Source organism: Thamnophis elegans, chromosome 2 (assembly GCF_009769535.1).
Source record: "Thamnophis elegans isolate rThaEle1 chromosome 2, rThaEle1.pri, whole genome shotgun sequence".
In the NCBI taxonomy this organism is placed as follows: Eukaryota; Metazoa; Chordata; class Lepidosauria; order Squamata; family Colubridae; genus Thamnophis; species Thamnophis elegans.
In genome coordinates, this window is record NC_045542.1 from 47,490,879 (window position 1) to 47,516,427 (window position 25,549).

Sequence of the window (25,549 nt, forward strand, 5' to 3'; positions counted from 1 at the left end):
AAAAAACTTCCCAAGACAGTGAAAAATCATGTCTAAATCGTTACCAAAAAATGGTATAAGTTATCCACAGAGTTACCAAGAATTGAGCTGTTAAGACAATTTAATAGCTGGAACAATCAAGTGGATCAGGGGTCGGAATACACAGTGGTAATTGATTGCTTGGAGAGTGCAGGCTCCTGCATGAGGCAAACTATGTTGTGATTAGTTGCTGGGTACAAAGGGGGAGTTTCCCTTTCCCCCCACCTTTTCGTTCTGTGTGCTGTGTTGTGATTTACCTGATGATTTACCTCATAATGTAGTGAGGTGCCTGACTACCTTATTTGCTGTAAATATAAATGTAAAATATATTTATTTTACACTTATAAATTATAAGTTCAGGTCAGTGTCTCTGACTTCAGTTGGACACTGGCTGTGCAATTCCCTCACATGAAGCAGCCTTTATCATTATTTGTATTTATAGGAAAGATTAATTTGTGAGTTCTTGCTCAGCACGGAAATTACACTTTCCAAATCTCACAAAGGCAGCTGTCCTATTTATGGAATGCGACCCTTCAGGTGGAATGTTGTTAAATATTTAGTCTCTCCACTGCCACCTGTCTGTATGAATATCCATGTTTTTCTGACCAATAAGCAGATAATGAAATAATAATATTGAAGCCTTTCCAGACATAGCCCAGCATGTGGAGGCAAACCAGGGGAAGGAGATAGTAGGGGAAGCCACTATAGCAAGGGTGTCAAACTCACAGCATCACAGTGGTGTCACATGATGTATCACAACTTTCCCCCTTCACTAAACTAGCTGTGGGCATGGCCATCACGTGACGCATCTGGCCCGCAGACCCCAAGTTTGACACACCTGCACTATAGGTATTGAATTGTTTTTATTCCTAAACTAGGCACCCTCTTTTTGGGCTTCTCCAAAGAAAGAACAAAGACCTCTAACAAAAAAGCAAAAGGAATTAAAATATAAAATAAATAGAATCTATAATGCATCTAGAACACCACAAAAATAGCAGAATAAGTTTGCCTGTGTTATGAATTGTTATAATGTTATAAATATAAATATAAATTAGAAGGAAACTAGCACAAGTATTAAAAGGTGCCAGTTCTATAATACCAAATATAAGTACTAGCTCATTGCAAGAAAGAAATGTACTAATGTACAGCATGACTGCAGTTATAATTTGAATACCTTGGATGCAAAATCAACAAATGGAGAAAAAAGCCAAAATGGAAAATCAGATTAGAAAATAAAAACAGCATGCTAAAATCAGATGCAAGCAAGGTAGAACAGATGAATGAAAAGTTAAAGAGCAAGAAGACCAAAGAATACCTGATCAAAAAATATTATCTAGAAACAAGGACGATTAGGGAAGCACTGGAAATAACAAATCAGCAAATGGCAACTACAGCTCAGAAGATCAGCAGATATGGCGTTTGAACTGCACATTATAACCAGAATCTTCAATTTCAGTCAAATCAAAAATGTTTCTACCAACCCCTCAATAGAGAGACTGAACTGCACTGAACAAGTGAACAATTAATAAATAAGTAATAGTGCAGTTCTGGGTACAATTATAGCAGTGGTGGGTTTCCATTTTTTTACTACCAGTTCGCTCATGCGTGTGCCCTTGTGTGTGCACGTGATGCTTCTGCGCACGTGCAGAAGCATCCAAGTGGGTGGGTGGAGCCTCTTGCTGCTGCCACTACCGATTCGCCTGATCCAGGCCAAACCAGGGGCAACCCACCTCTGAACCATAGGAAAAATTATAAATATAACAAGAATGCAACTTGGATAAAGAAAATGGATAAGAATGAAAAAGAAACTGAAATGAAAGAACTTGTAATAACAATGGAAATGGTGGAGAAAGGGGCAAGGAGGATCAAGAATTGGTCAGCACCAGGTGAAAATAAACTGCAAGGTTTTTGGTTGAACCATCTGACTAGTCTAAACCCACTCATTGCCAGGCAGTTTAACAACATAGTGTAAGGAGGTGAAATTGAAGATTGGTTAACATCTGGAAAACTTACCCGATAATACAAGCTCTAACAAAAGGGGCAGCACTAGGCAACTACATGCCAATTATCTTCTTACTATCAACTTTCAAATTGCTAACTGGTGTGGTAGCTGATGCAGTTCAATAGCATTTAGTTGAAAACAAGCCCAAACAGCAGAGGAACAAAAGATCAGCTCCTAAAGAACAAGATGATTTTGGAAAAATGAAGAAGAAGGGAGAACAACTTGAATATAGCTTAGACTGAGTGCAAGAAGGCATTGGACTGTCAAAAAGTATGGATAATGGATGATGTAGTACCTGGAGAGAGCAGAATAGAAGAGATAGACCTGGAGAAAATCACAAAATGCAAATAGAAATAGAATGACTGTGGCAAAAGAAAACAAATATAGTACCAATAGTAATAGGTGCCTTGGGCGCAATTTTAAAACATCTGAGCACCACTTGAACCCCATCAGCATTTAACAAAATCATCAGTTAATTGCAAAAAGGAGCTTTTCTTGGAACAGCTTACATCAAAAGCTTAATATCATCAAAAGCAACATCTGCCTATTTCTGATTCCTTGGGGAGGACTCGATAGGTGGATAAAATGCCAAATCCTGTTTTAATATCTGACTGGCTGTGTGACCACCACCACCACCACCACCACCACCACCACCAACAACAACAACAACAACAACAACACCTCCAGTGAGGTACTACCTTGATGCAGTTGTGGGGCTTGCATGCGCTGAAGAAAATGAGAGCTACACCAGAGGTTCAACAGGTCTCATCAGAGAAGCCAGATGAACAGTGTCCCTCCCAGAGGCAATATAGTGAGACATAATTTACAGAAACCCATACTATATCAGTCATTGCCCAAGTCAAAAAGCACTGAACTAGGTGTTGGAATACTTTGACGTCTGATGATAAATGAGCTACAGGACTCAGGACTGTTGGCTGAGCAACCAGGGCCAACAACTGCAGGACTACTGGAAGAAAAGTTGCTTGCTTGTTGCAGCTATAAAAAGACTGAAAAGAAAGAAATAATGATTTGTATTAGAAATCAAGTTCAATGAAATAAGGATATCTGAAAAGAATGCACCAGTTCTGAAAAGAACAGCATCTAGAATCATAAATAACAGAGGAGAGAAGCGTTTTCATAAAGCAGAATTGGAAGAATCGCAAACATCTAGCCAGGGCAAAGAAATCAAAGCCTTGACAGAAGTAGCTCAGATTGTGGTGGCAAACCAGGAAGAGTCAATAGCAGTGTCACTGGAATCTAAACTTACCAAATTAAAACTCACTTATTTTGGTGGTGTCTATTGGTTAAGACACCATGCTAGAAACCTGGAAATTGTGAATTCTGCCTTAGGCATGAAATCTGGCTGGTGTCTTTGGCCCATTCTCTCTCTCTCTCTCCCTCTCTCTCTCTCTCTCCCCTCCCTCACCCTCCCTCTCTCCCTCCCCATCCCTCTCTCCCTCCCTCTATCCCTCTCTCTCTCTCATCCCAATTCATTTAACAGCAATGTTGTTGTGGGAAAAATAGGAGAAGGAAGAAGTGTTAGATATATTCGCTGCCTTAAGTTATTTATAAAAATAATAAAGACAGGATTTTTTTAAAAAATAAAAAAGGCTAAGAAGCTAAAATTACAAGAGAAGGAAGACCTACTTGAATGTGCCATGGATTTATTACAAGAAGAGATTCAACTCCTTGCCATGTGACTAGATAATCAAATGCCTAGATATAACGGAGTCAATAGAAACTTCAGAAGTTTCGTGCAAAGATCAATGGCATAATGGAAGACACAGTTGCTGGTCAATAGTGATAAACTGGGAGAGGGAGAGGTTAACATCAAGAGAGGAATCTTTCAAGGAGAGTTACTGTCACCACTACTTTTTATTGTTGCATTGATTCTTCTGTCAGTAATACTGAACAAGTCAGGCCATGGATATCAAACATCAAAAACATCTGCTAGACTATCCCATCTTGTTTACATGGATGAACTGAAGCTGTATGGAAAAACACCATCTAAAATAGAATAATTGCTCAGTAATATCTGTATATACAACCAAGATATTGCAGTGGAGTTCGGGCTGGACAAATATACCATTCTTACTATCAACAGGGGGAAAATAGTGAAAACTTAAGGAGTAAAATGGTCCTATGGAAATAACAACAAATGTCTGGAAGAAGATGATACCTGAGCATTCTTCAGGCTGACAATATCAAGCATACTGAAGTCAAGAAGAAGTTAGTAGTGAATACACCAGAAGACTAAATAAGATCTTAAAGCTCAAACTCAGTAGAAAAAATACCATCACACCAATTAATACCTGGGAAATTTCAGTCATTAGATATACAGCTGGCATAATGGACTAAACTCAAGTAGAACTAGAAGACTTAGATAGGAAGACCAGAAAATAACAACAATGAATCATACTCTTCATCTGTGCTATCATGTTGACAGGCACCATTTACCAAGGAGGTGAGTAAGGTAGGCATGGAATGTTGCAAGTACACCATTAATTCAGGGGTTCCCAACCAGGGGGTGCGAAAACCTGGGTTTAAAAGTTTTAAAATTATAGTGTATGTGCATAATTATATGCATATAATTATTTACTTTTGTAAGGGGTGCGAGAATATATCAGAAGCATTCTAGGAGTGTGGGGTATAGAAAATGATGGAAACCACTCAGTTAGTTGATGAAAAAAAAAATAACTGGAAGAATAACTGAAGGGGATTCCAAGAGAAGATGCTTTGAAGCTAGTACATCATGAAGGGTTATTGACTACAGGAGAGACCAAACTGGCCTATAAGAAAGACTAATTGAAAAATAGAAAAGAAACATAGCTAAGGAAAGTATTACATAGCCACTTTACAAAAAACTTAGCAAGCAAAATAGATAACAACAAAAAATGACAATGGCTAAGAGCAGGATAACTGAAGAAAGAGGCAGAGGGACTAATTCTGGCTGCACAATGCCTTCATATCAAATGCAAATAAAGGCAGACTTGAGAAGATAACAACAAACAGCAAATATTGCCCCTGCAATGAAGCTAAAGAACCATGGATGACTTAGTTAGCTGCTGCAAGAAGATCACAAACAATGGCATGACAAAGTAGCAATAAGCGGAATATCTGCAAGTAATACCAGTTGCCTGCAAGCAAGAACTAGTGGGACCACAAAATAGGCAAAGTAATAGAAAATGAAGAAGCCAACATGCTCTGAGACTTTAGAATTGAAACAGACAAGCTCCTATCACACAGCAACCCAATTTTAACAATTGTTGAAAAGAAAGGCAAAAACAGTCTGGATTGTAGATAGTGGCAGTATCTGAAGACAGCAGAATAGAAGAGAAAGAACTGGAGAAAATCGCAAAATACAAAGAACAGCAAACAGAAGTAGAATGACCAAAGCAAAAAAAAACAAAGATAATATCAATAGCAATAGATCCTTTGAGAATAATTCCAAAATGATTGTAGCATCACTTAAACACCATCAGCATTGACAAATTCTCTAGTGATCAATTGCAAAAAGCAGCTTTTTTGGGGGGGAGGGGAACAGCTTACGTTCTGTGGCAATACCTTTAATACCATCAAAAGCAATGTCTGCCTATCCCAGTCAGCCATAATACAGATTTAGAGACCTCCAAATCCAAAACGACTCCTGGGGCAAGTTATACACTTAAAGGTTAACTTTAAACCCTGCTCTTAACACTTGGTTTTCTATGTGGATGAATTTTTGCCTGAAAGAGAAACAGCAGAGCAATGTCTGGGCATTATTGAATCAGATGTTGAACTTGTGCTGGGCAATTGTGAGAAGGACAAGAAAATAATCTGTTCAAAACAGGACCATCAGACCCCTGTTGTCAAAGGATAATATAGGCTAGAGGTGAGACATCTGTAGCCTTTCTAACACTGTTAAATTATCGATGTTATTTAAGCTTGACAACAAGCCAAACTTCAGCAAACTTTAGGTAATAACAGAATGAGGAGATGAAGGTGCAAAATTTAAGAATAATTACTTTGTAGAAGGAATATGGCTTATCTACAAATAGTTATAAGAATGAAGTTGGAGACAACTGTGCTATAAGTAGCAGTAAATTTATTTTTTACTCCTCCACGTTTGCTTATTATATGTGCGACTCAGAGATATTGTGTAGACATACAGTATATACATTCAGAAAAAGTCATTTCCTAAGTGGTCATAAATATGGGAAATCCAAATTTTTCTTAAAAATGACCATACATTCATTACCCTTAGGCCAGAGGTGGGTTTCTACCACTTCGCCCTGGATCGGGCGAATCCCTAGTGGTGGCAGTAGGAGGCTCTGCCCACCTGCCCGGGCACTTCTGCGCATCCGAAGAAGCGTCATGCAAGTGCGCGTATGAGCAAAATGGTAGAAAAATAAATTGAAACCCACCACTGCCTTAGATAGACCCAATTGGTAAATTTCCATACTGAAAATATGAGATGTACTATAGAAAATGATATAAATTTTGTTTTTAAAATAACCAGATTCACAGTTTTGCAGTTATGTAGCTTGCAATTACTCTATTTTCAAACCATAGATATTTATTTAATCAAAGCAATGGAAGGTGTTAGCATATGGTACTAAGCTATGATGCTGATGCATGAAGTCTTCTTCAAAGAATCCACACATGGATTTGATACTCAAACATCCAGAAGATCTTTTTACTAAGAACTAGTAACAGAGAATCCTTGACGATTCTAAACATGCTAATTTAATGCTAACTAGTATTGATGCAGTAGTTACATATCAAACTAGGACTCAAAATATTAGATTTCTCTCATGATACAGTATCTGCTACTTGACCATTGCTCTGACCTTGGGCAAAATCCTTATAAGACCAAAAGGAGGGATGAGAAGTCCAAGACAGTTTTTAACCCAGTTGAAGGAAAGATAAGACATTTTGCAATAATAAAATTAACAATGATAACATTGCATCTTATAACAATTTTAGATGATTACGGAGAAAGGAATAACAAACTGAAATGTTGAGGCACTAGGATCCTAATTAGGCAGGCTTCCAACATGGAGCGTTTCTGCTATCTATTAACAACCTATCAATTTTTGTATAATTTTCCCTTGGTGTCTCTTTTTTTTTAACTGCAAGGAAGGTGACTATGATGGTACGGGCAGAGTTAGGAAGCCCTGAAAGAATGTAAATTACAGGGTAGAAAAATAAATTGGGATCCTCCAGGAGTTCCGTGAATGGTTTATGGCAGATCAGTAAAAGGTTCTGAGTAATAATAGCTGAACGATAATGACAGTAAAACATACCTTTTCCTTTTTCTAATTACTTGCTGAAGAAAGAAAAATATGGACGATATCCAAATAGAAGTTTTGGCAAAAGAATAGATGCATGATCTTTGGCTCTGGTGCTGGAAATGAATTCCGAGTTCCAGCCTCAAACGGAGATACTTTGTTCTTCTATGTCTGCCTGTCTGAGCTGCTATTTTGCACCCAAATACTTGGAACACTGAGGTTCTTATGAAAAGTGGGTTCTGCCCACTTCTGCTGTAGTACAGATAAAATCCCATGAATAGAGCATTAATTTTGTTTCCTAAAATGTCGTGGATGGGAAATAAGGCTGGCAGTCAATGCAGATAGTTTATTAGACTATTAAATGTTCCGTGATTGGTTAATCAATCACAATACATATTCCTGCACTGCAATAAAAACAATGTACTGAGAATGGTAATGATGACCATTGTTTCCCCTGACACACAAGCATTCACAGTCAATTGTCTACAGCAATTTTCCTCAGCCTGGCACCTTCCAGATACACTGGTTTACAAGTCCCAATACTTCCAGCCAGCATGAGAGGGCAAGATGACTGTGAACGATGATGAAGCTGCAGTTAGACTGGGAGAGACTAATATAGAAGATCATTGATAATGTAAAATTAAAGAGTTAAGGATTACACAATTATTAAAACAATGCCACCTATACCTAGCACATGTCAGCCCTTCAAAGTACCGGTAGTTCATATCAGGGAATAGAGCAAGGATTTCAGGAATAATATAGGGCACAGGTGTCAAACTCAAGGCGTCATGTTGCCATCATGTGTCGTATCATGACATTATCCCCCTTTGTGGAGTTGGGATGGGCGTGGCCTACGTGTGACGCATCCGGCCTGCGGGATGCCAGTTTGACACCTCTGAATAGGGTATAATCTTAATGCCTTCCAGAATCTACCTCCTCTTATACCAAACAGAATCAAGGTAAAGTTATTTTGAGTTCCTTTCTCTCACCTCCTCCTTTTCCAGAATTGAGTTGTTTCTTTTACTTTAATTCAATGACGCTTGCATCATATCACCCAGCTCATAATAAAATTTAAAGTGTCTGCAGAATGATGGATGAAGTTGATAGAATTAGTTACAGGTAGTCCTCACTTAATGGCCAAAATTGGGATCAGCAACTCTGTTACTAAGTGATACGGCCATGAAGCAAGATACCATCTGACTTTGACTTGCAATTTCAACCTGGCTTGTCTTTTGACCCTGTCTGTTGGAAGCCAGTGGTGAGGTTCGCAAATGGTGATCATATGACCATGGAACTGTTGTAAATGTCTACTAGTTGTAAAGTGCCTGAATCTCAGTCATGTGACACCACAAGGATGCTGCAATGGCTGTACGTGTGGGAACCAATTACTTTTTCAGCATTTGTAACGTAATATGTGACTTGCCCCAATTAATTAGGCAATTACAAGTGGTGACAGGAAGTTTGTTCTTTCAGACCTACAAGATTTTGTTAATGTTGCCTTACAACAAAGTAGAAGTAGTTCATCTAGTCTGGTGTTGTGTCTGGTACACCTGGGAGGGTTGACAGCACTGTTGTAACTTTGAATGATTGCTAAACACGGCTGTCATTAAGTGAGGAATATCTGTAGTTAATTAATACTTTCACAAATTACAAGGTATATCATGAAGCCAAAGGACTGAGGCCAAGAAGCTGAAAAGAAAGGGAAAGCAGTAGATACAGGAGCCAAAGATCAGTACGGAAGTAACACACAAAAGTAACATGTAAGAGATGTGTAATTGTTCAAATACTAGTAATTATTTTCATTTAGGATTAGATGGCTCAGACAGTTTATACAAAAAAATGTACTATTTCAGGATATTTCTTAGAGAGAAAGGCAGTTTAAAAATAAATAGATTTATTTGGTTTCTCTGGGAAATTTCCCTGAATAATTTATGTTGCTAAGGGGACAGCAAGAGTAGATATGCATGAAACAGTATTCTCTTTATCAAGCAATGCATCTCTATGAGACCCAATTATATGACTCGTGGCCTTCGGTATAATTTTATGTCTTAGCTTGTAAAAAAAAATCCTCCTTGACTTCAGGAGCTACATTCCAGGAAATGATATTGGTTTGCTCGTGTGGTCTGCAAAATAGGTGTTTCACAAAGAGTTTTGCAAATGGGGCCTTTATTCTCATCACAGGACTTACAAGCAATGAATCTCCCATGTAACACTTTTCAAGGCATCCTATCTGCAGCCCTGAAGGTTTTAATTCTTCTATGTAGCGATTCCATGCTTTACTTGTTTCCTGTTATGGAACTTCGATAGTGCCTAAAGAGCTTCTTTAATTTTAAAATAGCAGTTTGGATGATCAGCGTATTTTATTTTCATTTGTGTTGGGAGAAAGAAAAGCTGCTTTAAACTGAATCATATCACTGGTTCATTTGGCTGAGAAATATTGTCATGGAGTGGCAGGTTTCTGGCAGAAAAATACCTGTAGATGCTAGGGATTGCATCATAGACTTGGAACTCCAGGATATTTTCAATATGTTCTGTACCACTGAATGATCCACCAGATGCATGGCTTAACTACTGCCAAGGGGCATTTGCTCCTCTATGAATGTTGGGCAGCTCATTCACTCCCATCCTCTCCTTTGTTCCTGGCTGATTGTTAAGATAAAATAGGATAATCCTTTTGACACACACAGACACAGACACAGACACACCAGTGGTGGGATTCAATTTATTTTATTACTGGTTCGCTCATGCGCTCACGCGAAGCTTCTGTGCGTACGCAGAAGCATCCAGGTGGGTGGGCGGAGCCTCCTGCCCCCGCCACTACCGGTTCACCCAATACCCACCTCTGGCACACAGCCTCCCTCAGCAACTTGGAGAATGGGCAAGAGTCAAGTAGGATACACAAGGGCTCAGTTCCGATGGATGCTTTTGATGATGAACTGTACAGCATGTTTTCTGTAACATGTAATGGTAGTTAGCAGGGGTTGATGAGACACCACAATTATCTTCCCTATAAACTGAGCTTTGCTCCATATCGGCTAAGTGTTGGGTACAAATGCCCCAGGGGACATTTGTACTGGGACAATTTGAAGTCAGTTTCAACAAATATGGCTACTTTAGGTTGCAGAACTACATATGAAATCTATTTACTAATTTTGAGACAAAGTAAAAAATGCAGATGAAACAAGGAACATCTTTGCTTTCAGATGTTAAATTTCATACAAAATATTATACAATTTCCCCTTCAGTGAATTCAATTATCTTTTATTTCCTCCATAAAGTTGTCATTCTCTGTACTAGTGCTTCTGTCTCCTTCTATTCCTAAAACTCTCTTACAGGCAGAAGGGAAAACACAGTACTAATCCATATAGATAGTCCTCGATTTATGACTGGTTGCTTAGCAACTGTTTGAAATTACAACCGACCTGAAGCAGGAGCCTTACGACCTGGATTGGAAATTCTGACAGTTGGGCCCTCTGTTTTTATATGACCGAATTTAGGACACTCGGCAACATGATCATGTGACTGCATTTTACAATGCTTTTGCTGAAAGTGGCATTTCTAATTTTTTGATAGAAAGCCCATTATGAATGATTCACTTAGTGACTATGGTGGTTCACTTAAAGCCTGCTGCAAAAAGATCATAAAATTGTGTTGGTCTTATGACCGACCCATTTTATGACCAGGCTGAGTCCGAGGGAGGGATCAAATGTGTCATCAGTCTCGAATCGCTTGATGCCCAAAAGAGAACATAATTAAGTCCAGCCCACCTTGAATTCCATCAACTTTTATCTACTTCCAATTTGCTTTGACGGTTAGTAGTTCAGATTCTTGTAGAGAGTGTTAACATGCAATAAAACTATATATTCATATGAATTGCCTGGACTTCTGATTTCCTACAATTGACATTAATAGCATACAAACTTAACAGTAGGCTCCATTATGATCATATGTTGAGGGTCACCTGTAATCCAACCCCTGTCATGGATTTAAAGAATTTGAAGAGGCAGTTTAGGCGATTAATTCATATCTGCGCTCAAGGTTGGAATCCCAATGGAAGAAATCCCTCACAGGAAGCTATTCGTCCTCTACTTCCATTCACACAGTGGAGGGAATCCAGCCATCACTCCTGCCCATTCCCACGCATGCTGAACTGCTTTCACTGTTAAAAAGGTTTCCCTCTATTCAATCTGAATCTGCCTTCCTATAACTTCATATAATTATTTCACAGTCTGAAATAATAAAAGAACAAGCCTAGACTTTTTTTTTCTTAATTTGGGTTTTTTTTCCCCCCAGCAACATTTTAAATTGTAATATTTCGAATGGAATTTTATTTCACGCAAAATATAACAAGTATGAAACAAAACTTAAACAAACAGCAAAAGGAAGAGAAAATAGCAAAGATGAAGAAAAAGAAATCCTTTTTATGTGGTTTCAAAATAACACTAATGCAATTCCTATTTAAAATCACTCATTCACCGACAGTTCAAAATTATGATGGCACTGAATAAATGGTACTTTTATCCATCCTCGAAATTCGTCCCATCCCAGCACCCCTCTGGACACATAATCATGATTGAGGCACTGGGCAACCAGTTCACATTTATAATAGTTGCAGCATCCCAGAGTCACATGAATCTCATTTTCTGCCTCTTTCCCACAAGCAAAGTCAATGGAGAAGCTGACAGGGATGGTTACAAGTGGCTCTGGTAAGACTTCTGCAGCAGGCACTCCCACCCAATGAACTGGCCCCTTGTGCATCTTTGTGAGCCCTGCCTCCACCCAGCATCAGCCATTCAAAGCCCTGTTGCATTTGCATTGTGCCACACTAGCCTCTCATATGCCCTTCTGCACCCTGCCTCAACCACCCCCACCCCAATACATTTGTGCCATACCAGCTCCTCAGGCACCCTCATATGCCCCCGCCATCCAGCAGCAGCCATCCTAAGTCCTAGGGCACTCACCCCACAAACATCAGCTCTTTCCACACCTCCGTCCACCCTCCCCTCACTTGGCAGCAACCTCTTATCTGTCTGCCGACTTACTTGCAAGATGATTAGGACTTGCAACTTCCTGCCAGCTTCCCACTTATTTTGGTTGTTGGAAGCCAGAAGGCATGTAATAATGTAATCAGAATAGAGCTGAAGGGCACCTTGGAGGTCTTCTAATCCAACCCCCTGCTCAAGCAGGAGACCTTACACCATTTCAGACAAGTGGCACCCACCACCTCTGAAGGCAAGCTGTTCCACTGGTTCATTGTCCTCGGCTCCTTGCCGTTATGAAATTTCTCCTTAATTTCAGGTGGCTTCTCTCATTGATTAGTTCCCATACATTGTTTCTTGTCCTGTCCTCTGGTGCTTTGTAGAATATTTTGACCCCTTCCTCTTTGTGGCAGCCTCTCAAATACTGGAATGCTGCTATCATGTAACCCTTAGCCCTTCTTTTCTCTACTAGCCAGACTCTAACTGGACTAGATGCATGTTTAATTACCTATAAACCAGGGGTGGGTTTCAGCCAGCATTACTGCCAGTCCGCTCATGTGCGTGGCTTGTGTGTGCTGAATGTGTGCTGTGCGTGCATGCACAGTTCAATGGAAATTGTTCTGCGCACGCACAGAACTCCAAAAAAAGATGGCGGCGACGACAACCAGGGAACCTGTTTGGGGGTGTGGCCAGCCTGAGTTGCTGCCGGTTCTGTGACCCAGGCTGGCACACCACTACTGGTTTGGTTTCATTGGGCTGAACTGATAGGAACCCACCTCCGCTAGAAACCACACGAAACAATGGCAACAAGGACTGCCAGGATTGCCATTGCTAAGCAATATGTTCACTTTATGACTGCATCACTTGATGACAGAAATTCTGGTCCCTATCACCACTGTTAACAAGAACTACCTGTGTAGGGTATTCCCTGTAACACTCTATGGAAGTGAAAGTTGGACTTTGAAGAAGCAGGAGAGGGGAGTATTGACCCTTATGAATGTTGGCATGGGAGAAGACTCCTGAGAATACTCTGGACAGCCACGGAAACAAATCAATGAATCATCAAACAAACCATCTCCAGAGTTCTCCCTCGAGGCACAAATGATCAGGCTCAAATTATCCCACTTCAGACACATTATGCACAGATCTAGCTCTCTGGAAGAGACTCAATAAGCTGGGAAAGGTGGAAGGAAAGAGGGGAAGAATATGACTAGAAGCAAGGTGAATGGACTTCCACTGGCAATGAGTGCACTGTTAGAAAGCTGAAAGATCACGTTAGGGACAGATCATCAAAGGGGGGGGGAAACTATGTTGTCATTAGGAGTTGAAAACAATTTGATATCATATAAGCAATTAATCAATATTCTGTTTGATGAATTAAAACTAGACTATAAATAATGAATAGGCAGAAGACTAAGAATTGTTATATATAATTAAACTAAACCTTAAAATCCAGTACACCCACATCTTTTCAAGGATATCAAAAATCACCTCTTTTTTTTTGCCCAGACATGATATACCTAAACATCCTCGTAGATGTGTGCATAGACAAAATCCACATTTTTTAAATATAATTTAACATTGTACTTATCTCTTGAAACCTTAACTAGTTGATTTTGTCAATGCTGAAGATATAATGAATTTGAAGGAACATTACTTTGTGCTTATCCCTAGGTGTTTTCCTTCTTAGAGAGATTAAGATTGTGTTGGACAAAATTCTTGGAAGCAGCTTAAATCCCTGCTCTCTTTCACTTCACATTTTTCCCCCCAAAAATCATCCTATCTGGTCTATTTTTCATCATTTGGAAACTATGCTTCTAATAATGTAGCCTAAAATTGCATTTGTCTTTTTAACAGCTATGTCATGCTGCTGACTCATGTTCAGCTTGTGATCAAGTAAGATCTAAGATTCTTCTCACGCATGCTGTTAGCAGCCAGCTATCTCCCACCTTATTCCTGTGCATTTGATTTCTCACCTTATGCCTATGCATTTGATTTTTTTTTCTAAGTAAAATTTGCATTTATCTTTGTTAAATAGGATGAAAACATAATTACATTTACTGAATCTAAGAGGTTTTTGTTGAAGTCAAGATATTTTATGACTGCAGAATTCCCAAAATTTATGGAATAAGGTAACTGATGGAAAACATGAAAAAAGACGTCTGACAAATTTTTGACAAATCTGTACTGATTTCTAGTAACAAGAATCTTGCTTTATGGCATTTGAATCTTCCCAGATATTAATTTCAGACTGACTGGTCTGAATTCATCTGAATTCATTCATTATTTCCCCAGGTTTGAAAATGGGGATAATATTAACCAGTCATCTGGTTTTCATCTATCAAGAGACTGGCTATGGATGGAACAATAAATGTGAGGTAAAGGTTTTATACTTTGTGCTGAAGTTCTTATTATACAGGCATCTTCCAAATGAGTGTCCAGACAGGGTGGATGTATCTTTTGGTCTGCAACTTTATACTGCTTTATAGTCCACCCAATCAAAAGAGTCTGGGTGAGTTAACACATTAAAACATATAACAGTACATCATCCTTCCCCTAAGAGGAAGTGCACTAATACTGAACTATAAGATTGAAGTATCAGTGAAAAAACTGTCCTTAATAATCTTCTAAATGCCACAAGGGAGTGAGCTTTATGAATCTATGGGGGTTTGGAAGTGTGGGGCCACCACAGAGAAGGCCTGTTGCTTTATCCATATTATCTCAACTTCGGATAAAAGGGGAGAAATCCAGGTGCTGAAAGATGTGCCGGACCAGAGCAACCTGTGCTGTTTCCATTCCAAGACTAGGTCCAAATCCTGACTGGCGTGGATACAATTGATATAGTATGTCTCTGAAATTGAACCACCACTATTTCTTCAACAACTTTCTTCAAAAGGAGCAGGCTGGAGACATGGTAGAAGTTATCAAGAACTGGTTGGATTTTAGTAAGATTTTTTTTCAAGAGATAGTGGTCAACCATCTCCTATAAGTAGGTGGCGTTACTTCTCCCTCAGGGAGATATGGACAACTTTCCTGATCCAGCAATTCACACATCCTGTCTAACTACCCAGATGAACCAAGGTAGAAGAACTATTGAATATACTCATGGATAAGTCCATTCACAAACAAGCAAAACCTGATTTTTTTGGAGGAGGAATACCTAAATGTTCTGCTTATCCATGATTATATATGATAGTGCAGCAGAGAAGCTATCAATTTCCTCAACTACAATAAGCTCAAAGAAAACATTCCACGATTTAGTTTTACCCACTTCACTGGATTCTGGACAACTGGTATGCAACCCAGAGTTGAAGTCCAAAAGAACTGGAGAGTGATATTAATATAATCTGGGGAAGAGTACATTAGCACCTCAAATATCACAACTAAAAAGTGTACCATACTAATACTATGACATTAATCAAACTAACATCTTTCTCCAAGCCATGGTTTTACTGTGATTTGTTGACTAAACCACAGTTGGCTTGACTCATATGAAGTTGCTAATCCATGGTTTACAAACTGCATTCATTGGACTCACACCATGCGTTAAGCCTAGAACAATGATGTGTTTGTGCAATGGATGACCCAAATGGAGAAATTGACTGTGAAGTTAGAGCAGAAACTTTATCATTACGTCAGCTTCTACAGGAGTTAGAGGTTTCTAATTCCCTTATAACCTTAATTTTGCTCTGCTGCATCATGATTCTTTACTGTCCACACTGGGCTTTAGTTCAGCCAGTAACTCTTTAGAAGAGAACATATGTAGCTTGGGATCAAAGTGATGGGCTCTTGATGGTCATCCAGAAAACAGCCAGACTAACAGAGCACCAAGAAACCCACAACTTTTTTTAAAACTAAAAGACATTTTGGGAGACAGCCTTTATGCTTTACCCTTCTTTTGAATTTTACAACTTCAGAGGGAGTTTTCAAAATGAATCAAGAAGCAACCCATTCTTTTTCTGATGGAGGAAGCTAATCGAGCTTTATAAATGTATCTGTGGCATGGTTCATTACCTGTGATGACATATTGAAAGCCATGAATGGTCTGGTATCAGCAAATCAATTTAAAATTTAATCTGAGGGAAGAGGGGGGAAATGAAAGAGAAGAAATGGCATGGATAGAAGAGGTTTGGGGTTTGTAACATCTTACCAAACACTTTTATCAGAGTAAATTGAGCCGCTCCTCCATTTTTATCATTCTTACTGTGCATCAGTTGCTATGCAAACATGCATGTACCTACACACACACACACACACACACACACATGTTTTCTAATGATTAATTTGTGCAATTAGAGTTGTGTAGAATCAGTGAACTGAAATGGGTGAGTTATGTAAAGAGTTTTTCAGTAAAAATGGAGGGGGAAATTTAATTTTTAGAATGTTGAAGGATTTTTTTCTCATTATATCCATCTACAATCGCATTGACCGATGATCTCTGGAGGGCCAGAGATGGAGGCTATGCGTCCATCCTGGTTCTCCTTGACCTCTCAGCGGCTTTCGATACCATCGACCATGGTATCCTTCTGCGACGACTGCGGGAGGTGGGAGTGGGAGGCACTGTTTTGCGGTGGTTCTCCTCTTACCTCTCGGACAGGTCGCAGTCGGTGTTAGTGGGGGGGCAGAGATCGTCCCTGAGGCCCCTAACATGTGGAGTACCTCAGGGTTCGGTCCTATCCCCCCTACTATTTAACATATACATGAAACCGCTGGGCGAGATCATTCGGAGGCACGGGATAAAATACCATCAATATGCGGACGATACACAATTGTATCTGTCCGCCCCGTGCCAACTCAATGAAGCGGTGGACGTGATGAACCGGGGTCTGGAGGCCGTTAAGGACTGGATGAGTGCTAACAAACTGGTGCTCAACCCGGATAAGACCGAGTGGCTGTTGTGTTTCCCCCCCAATAATTTGGCTAATACACCAACGCTTAGGCTGGGGGGTCAAATTTTATACCCCTCAGATAGGGTCCGCAACTTAGGAGTCCTCCTGGATCCACAGCTGACTTTTGACCACCAGCTGTCAGCTGTGACCAGGGGGGCATTTGCCCAGGTTCGCCTGGTCCGCCAGTTGCGGCCCTACCTAGATCGGGGGGCCCTCACAACAGTCACTCGAGCCCTTGTGATCTCTAGACTGGAATACTGCAATGGGCTCTACATGGGGTTGCCCCTGAAGTGCATCCGGCGACTACAGCTAGTCCAGAATGCAGCCGCGCGAGTGATAGTGGGCGCACCTCGGTTCGCCCACGTTACACCTGTCCTCCGCGAGCTGCACTGGCTGCCTGTTGGTCTCCGGGTGCGCTTCAGGATAATGATGACCATCTTTAAAGCACTCCATGGTAGTGGATCTGGGTACTTGAGAGACCGCCTTCTGCCGATTACCTCCCTAAATCGACCAATCAGATCGCACAGACTGGGCCTCCTCCGAATTCCATCTGCCAGTCAATGTCGACTGGCGACCACACGGAGGAGAGCCTTTTCTGCTGCTGCCCCGACCCTATGGAACGAGCTCCCCATGGAGATCCGCACCCTCACCACGATCCAGACCTTCCGCGCAGCCCTCAAGATCTGGCTCTCCCAGCAGGCCTGGGGATAGGCTTCCAATTACCCGCCCGAGTGTTTGATTGCTGAATGAAAGTTGTGTTTTATTATTTTTCTTTTGTTCACAAAGTGTTTGTTTTGACCTTGCACTTCCCCTCCCCTGTGGTTGTAAGCCGCCCTGAGTCCCCTCAGGGAAAAGGGCGGCATATAAATCCCAATAAACCTAAAACCTAAACCTAAACCTACAATAGTGTTTTAATATATGCATTACTGGTCAGTTGGAGTTTCTGAAATGAGGTTAGTGCTTAGAATGCTATGCTGAGGTAGGTCTGTGTGAGGTGATGATTTCAGGCAGAAATGGGATACCTGGCTAAGATCATTTATACAAACATAAATTTCCTAGGAAAAGCATCCTGTACATGTTAAAAGAATTTTGGCAATCGCCTATCCACATAGTGCTATTTTCTACCATACAGTATTTATAATCAAAAACATTCTTAATAACTTACTATATGTAGCAATTGCTTTGGTCAGCTTTGAGTACATACATACCATAGTCATCCTTACTGTTGTAGTACTTGTTGATGCAGTAGGAGGTTCATGAATTAAATAGGTTATTTTGCTTAATGAAGATTCAAGATCTCAGTATGAATACATTGCAATAACTGTATTTTAGATTTCTCCCTTACCTTGCATAATTTAGCAGCTCATTATAAATTATACTTGTAACATGCACTTTTTCAACAGTTATTCTTCTCTTATCTAGTGAATTCTTAGGCAATGCTTTTTTCATTCTTCCAGTTATGTTTGTACATAACTTAAGACTTACCTTACCCAAAGGTAAGCTACTTTTCAGTTACTTTTATGTAATAAAATGTTAAGTGGATTCTCTCTCTCTCTCTCTCTCTCTCTCTCTCTCTCTCTCTCTCTCTCTCTCTCTCTCTCATTGTCTGTTTGTCTATCTAGCTATCATCCATCCATCCATCCATCCATCCATCCATCCATCCATCCATCCATCCATCCCCCTACCTACCTACCGTATTTTTCAGAGTATAAGACACACTCATTTCCCACAAAAAAGAGGGTGAAAATCTGGATGTGTTTTATACACTGAATACAGCATTTTTGGCCTCTCTAAACCCCACCCCCTTTGCAAAAATGGCCCTGCATAGACTTTAGGAGGCTTGTAGAGTGCTCCTGGGGTCTGGGGAGGGCAAAAAGGAGCGAAAAACAGGCCATGTTTTGCTTGTTTTTGCCCCCCCCCCCCAACCCCCAGGAGCACTCTACAAGCCTCCTAAAGGCTATGCATGCCCTTTTTATGACAAAAAACTTTTTCTTGAAAAATGGGCCATTTTGGGGAGGTCTGCAGAGTTCAAAAATTTGCCTCTTGAAAATCTTGGTGCGTCTTACACTCCGGTGCATCTTATACTTCAAAAAAATACAGTATCTATCTATCTATCTATCTATCTATCTATCTATCTATCTATCTATCTATCTATCTATCTATCTATCATCTATCTATCTATCTATCATCTATCTATCTATCTATCTATCTATCTATCTATCTATCTATCTATCTATCTATCTATCTATCTATCTATCTATCTATCTATCGCATCCATCCACCCGTCCATGACAGAAATAAAGCACTGACAGCTCTATACTTACACTTCTGATCTTGCCAGGAAAATGCTTCTAAAAAACAAGCTGCAATTTAGGGCCCTCTTGTCCTGGTTTGCCTGAACATTGATTAAATGTAACTACCTATTGATGTGGGTCAAACACAAATCATCAGCTGTAGATTTGGATTGTTCCAAATAGCTAGCGATGGTGATTTGTGCTTTCCTTATATTTAAAACATTTTCAAGTCTTTCATTTTATGATGAACCAGTATAAATCCTATTGAGGCTTGTATTTTTTTAAAAAATCTGGCTTCTTAAAACTAAAAGAGAATACACTCATTCCCGGAAACTTCGTACAGGAGAGAGACCATCAGCAAAAGCCATTTGCTTTTAACTTTTTATTATTCAGAGATTTCTACTGAAGGTTATTCATGAGTAGCAGTTCATGCTCAGAGTTGTTTTTATAGTATGAAAGACAGACAATAATTCAAAGGTTAATTTTGGATGAATATACTGAACTTAAAATGTTGGTACAACATGCAATTTTAAAAATGCCTTTTTAAGGGAAGGATGAAATGGAAAGGCATGTATAACTGCAAATATAATCATTACATTGCTCCTCCCAAAATGTGGGTCTCTAGACTTTTAAAGGAAAAAAGTAAAGGGCAGGGTTGATTCTTGCATTTTCTGAATGTTGATCTAGTGGCAGTCCTACAGAAAATCTGAGGAAACCCTGTATTAGCAAAAACAGGTTAGAGTCTATCAAACTGGTTTTTTTTTTTTAAAAAAATAGGCCCCTAGAACCCTAAGAAATCATGGGGGTAAAATCAAGTTGGAGAAGAGAATGAACCATAGAGTAATATCATTTCATACACTTTGATGAGAAGCTTATTTAAGATTCCTGGAAACTACTCAAGGGCTACTTTGCATCTTGCATTTTTAGTGCACATCTGCAAAAGCCAGTTTGGTCTAGTACAGGGGTGTCAAACTCAATTTCACTGAGGGCCATATCAGGGCTGTGGTTGATCTCAGGGGGTGTGGGCATGCCTGATTGGGGTGTGTGACCGACTGGGTGGGCGTAGCCAGCTTGCCACCACTCACTGGGAGTGGCCAACTGCGTGGGCGTGGCCAGCTGGACGCCTCTCCCCAAACTGCTGGCATGTTTCCTCTTTGCATTGGGTAGACAGGGCTGAAGTGATGCGGGCTGATCCCTTACATTTTCCAGGACAGCCCTGCAGGCAGGATCAGACCACATTGCAGCCTGGATCTGGTCCGCAGGGCTTGTGTTTGACACCCCTAGTCTAGTGGGTAAGGCACTAGGCTAGAAACAGGAGACTGTAAGTTCTAGTCCCGATTTAGGCATGAAATCTGTCTGGGTGATTTTGGGCCAGTCACTCCTTCTGAGCCCAATTTTCCTCACAGGGTTGCTTTTGTTGTGTGGAAAATAGGAGGAAGAAAGAGTATTAAGTATATTTGGTGTCTTGAGTTATTTATGAAAATAATAATGGTGGGGTTAAAAAAAATCTTTAAAAAAAGGCAGCCAGCATTGTAGTACCTGGAATAACATGTTTTATTTGAAATCACATGTCTCCTTTCCTGCCAATGTTTAAGTAGAATACGCCATTTGGCTTTCATTTGGCCTTTTCTCCTTGCTCATCCAAATTTAATCTCCACATTTGCTAATATAAAAACCATCATGCCTTTTTTTTTAATTAGCTTCTGCTCTCTGTCAGACCAGGTAGCCATGAATAAAATTCATAACAGATGAAAGATCAGAGATACATCTGTCATTTTCTGTTCTCAGGATTTGGAGGACAGCATTGCTCATTTATTCCAAAATGCTAGGTAAGATACGCTTATATCTGCAACATATTTTTCCAATTGTAGACATTTTTATTTGCCAATGTGACTGTGTTTAATTGTTTTAGTTTGTAACATAAGTATCTTATTAGTCATGCTTGTCTTAGATGTGTAGCTATGTTGCAAGATTTGTGATTCTAAACCATCTACTGTATATGGCCTGAGGTTGCATTTTCTTACCCAGTAAGATGGGATAATTCGCCACTGGCATATCTCATTTTTTATTTCTTCAGCCTGTTGCAAACCAAAACCTACATTTCATTTGAGAACTGTGCATTTCATTGCACAAATCAAAATGCTTCTTGGCTGATGCCTGTACACCTGAGAACAATAAATATAGAAGGCATATACGTTGAACTCTTCACAAGAATGAATGAATACCCAACAGAAGTTTTAAAAAAGAAAATCAAAAGATCCTATAATGAAACATTTTTGAACATACTTTAAAAATGTGTGTGGGTATTAAAACATATAATCTTGTTATAGGTGAATGGTAGCTTACCTTGAGATTTTGGCTTTCTAAGCCATTGCAATGTTTAATAAGATTTCCTAGTAATTATATATGTAATTCTACCTAAATTAGTTTTTAAAAATGCCAGAATTTAAGGCCAAGCTTCTTGTGATGAGACCTCCATTCCTGTATTCTCCCCATTCATGCACAGCATTAAAGGCATAGATGTCCAACTTTAAAAGAGCTTGTGAAATTAGGCACCAAACATACTTTACAACTTTCCTCATCCACCTTTCCCCCTTTTCTCTGTTATTCACTGGACAAAGCAATTGTGGTGGGAAGAGTTAGTAGTAAAATAAAACCAGGCCTCCAAAGAGCAAGATGGTAGGACACCATCAAAGCTGACACCAGCCAAAGAATAGAAAAACTCAAAGAAGCAGTACAAGATCAGAAGATGTGGAGAGACCTGGCCCATAGAATCACCAGGAGTCAGACGTGACCAACTCTGTATTATCTTTGATAGAGAACTTTGGAGATTTCCTAAAATTGTAAATGAGGCAGGAGCAAGGGGAAAATGGCAAGAACAAAAGAGGAGCTTAATATCCCTGCCCTGTATGCTTCTGATGTAGCTCGAAGCTACGAATGATAACACTGAGGAAAGGACTAGGAAAGCTTTTTGGATTAGTGGACAAATTTGGAAATTTGTGAGCCTGTCAAAGGCGTTTTTCCAGCATGGCTGCCACAGTGAATATGGCCAGTCACAAAACATCCATTTATCAGAATATAAAGAGGGAAGGTAGCTCCTCTGTCTAGTCCTCCAGAAAATTGCCTGTCACCGCTGCTTATCTTTGTTTCTTTGTGCTTGTGGTTGTATTTCCAAATGAAATGCTTGGCTGTAGCCATCCCCTGCCTTTATTTTTTTTTAAAAGACATACGAAGCTTATTTGGGAAAGGACACCCATAAAATTGATAGGAGAAGTTGATGCTTTATTTTATACTGAATGTATTAACAGGAACATTTTTAAAAGGGCCAGGAAGGAAACAAGGAGAAGTGCCAAGGGAGGTGTACTGTAGCAGTTAAAGCTTCATGCTAGAACCAGGGAGACCATGACTTCTAGTCCTGCCTTACGAACAAAATCATTTGGGTAACCTTGGACCAGTCACTCTCTCTCAGCCCAGTGGTGGGTTCTGGATCCCGTTGCAACCGGTACAATGCAACGGGGCCCGGTGTCCACCACATGAACGCATGCAGCACGCACGCACACCCACTCAGTACGCACATGCGTCCTTACCTCATGTGACGCTCCGCGACGCCTCCTCAATGCCTCCATGATGCTCCAGATGCTTGGTAAAGCATCGCGCAGGCACCGTATGCTCCAAGCGCATGCGCGGACGCGTCAAAGAGCTCAAATACCAGTAAGGAGCATGGATAGGTGGGTGGGCCCTCTGGAGCACCATACCGGAATGGTACTCAGTGCTCCCGGCAGGCACCAGTATGCCCATACCAGGGCGTACCGGTTGTAACCCACCACTGTCTCAGCCCCAGGAAGAGGCAATGGCAAACCACTTCTGAAAAACCTTGCCAAGAAAACTGCAGGGACTAGTTCAAGGAATTGCCACAAGTCAAAAACTGGTGTGTGTGTGTATGTGTGTGTGTATTTGTGTGTGTGTGTAAACACACACACATAGACACACAGACAAGAATGAACAATCTCCATACAGATCTATAGACTGTTCATGTGTTGAATGTAATTGCCAACATTCCTATTGCCTTGCTTTATGTAATCTGCATATCAAAACTAATACGTCCTTTTATTCGTATCAGTGAGTAAATGCATAGATGAATGGAAAGCTGAATGTCCTCCACTTTTACCTTTTTTTCTGGAGCAAATGGAAAAGTACCTCGGCCTTTAGAGAAAGAAAAAGAGGGAGGGATGGGCCCTGTGTTTTCTGAAATGCTAATAAGATGGATACGATTAATGTTCAGCCTTAGCCCCAGTGGTGCAGCTCTAAGAAAAGTCAAAGGGGAACTGGGTCAGCTTATGGCAGAGGCAAAAGGCCAGAGATGAACTGATTTGAGTAAGCATCCCGATATTACATGGTGTGTGGCATTGTGGGACTGCAGTAATTATAGCAACTGCTCCTAACCTTGGATCAGAATGCAGCATTCACACATCGGAGGAAACTAGAGATTTTTCTGTTTCATTCACCACCCAGACAAAGGTCACAGCCACCTACAAAGGTCTTCTTTCATATGGTGCCCACCCCTTTAATTCTGTTAACAAAGTGGTATTTCCTTATGCTTGAGTTCAAAAATTTCTTCTTTTGCCTTTCAGAAAAGAGAAAGCCCTACACACCAAAACAACAGCAGTAACATTTTGTTAAGGTTGTAAATCACTTCTTCCTTGTTGCAAGCCTGGGTTATCTTTTCAAACAAATCTTTAAACCGTTGGGTTTTGCAACCAGCGGAGGAAGAAGAAGGAATGATGAGCATTTTAAAGATCCGGTGAGCATATGAAGATATAATAGTGCTTAATCATTAATCTGTTGCTGCTTTCTCAGATTTTTAACTGAGAAAACTGATTTCACTGTATTTACCTGGAAATGTTGTGGACTGAATTCTCATAACCGGGCCTGTGATTCCTGTGGGAACTGACATTATGTTTTTATGTTGCAGGATCTGAATTTCATTTTTGCTAGAATCTGAACTTCAAATTATTATCAGTACTAAATCATCCCACACCAGGCTGTTCCTCCTTTAGAAGCATAGCGTACCTTATGATTATTCTCCCACTTCCAGCTTTTTTCAGAACTGTGGCAACCAAGGGTACAGACTCAACTTTAGAAACTCAGTGGGAGGTGTTTGTTTTTTACACATTCTGGAAATCCCTCCCTCCCCATTTTCATTGCAAATAATTCTTCCTCTAAATTAAGGATAAATCTGCAAAATATGGAATTTTAATATTATGACTCCAACTGAGCATCCCTTTGTAGAGCCTTAATTCTGCACAAAAGCTGTCTGGTATTGGTTGTTTTTCCATATTCATATTTTTCCTATAGGTCTCACATGGTTAAATCATTCCCCAGAGAAATGTATATAGATGCCCCTCTGTGTGTATGCACATGTACAGTATATATGCACAGGGTATACAAAAGTCAGCTCCTTTGGAGAAAGCATTATATATCCATTGTTCATTGGTTGCTATTTCCTTCTAAACACTTTCTTATTTGTTTGACACATGACATTTGAACAATCCCAAGTACGGTAACATTTTCTCTGGAAAAATAATAATAAAACATAATATGAAAATGTTGGCATCAGTTCAGGGTAGAACTTTTTCCCCACATGGTAGCATGGGGTTGCCTAGCAATCTTTCACGATCTCTTCATAGTGACTGGAAGCTTTTCCTGCACTATGCTCTGGCTAACAGCGATGTACTTCTTGATTTTTAATATGGAGCTACAAAATGACATTCAGTTTTGCATTTGAACAAATAGATTTCAGGTATGATCATGTCGGCTACTTAAGGAATTCAGTATTTTGATACTGTACCTCTTCCAATTCTCTGGCCTATAAGAAATGAACTCTCAGTGATTTGAGAAGGAACAGCGCAACTTACAAAACAAGCTATACTCGCTTGGTTAATTTTCTCATAAAAATATTCAGAGAAAAGAAGTACTGCCAGCTACAGTTTGTCAACAGTACTTGCTAATGGACTAGGAGTGGGTTGGAATCGGTGGTTCTCCAGATGCAGATCCTCAGTCAGTTCTGGCAGTGATGAGGGATGCTGGAAATATAATT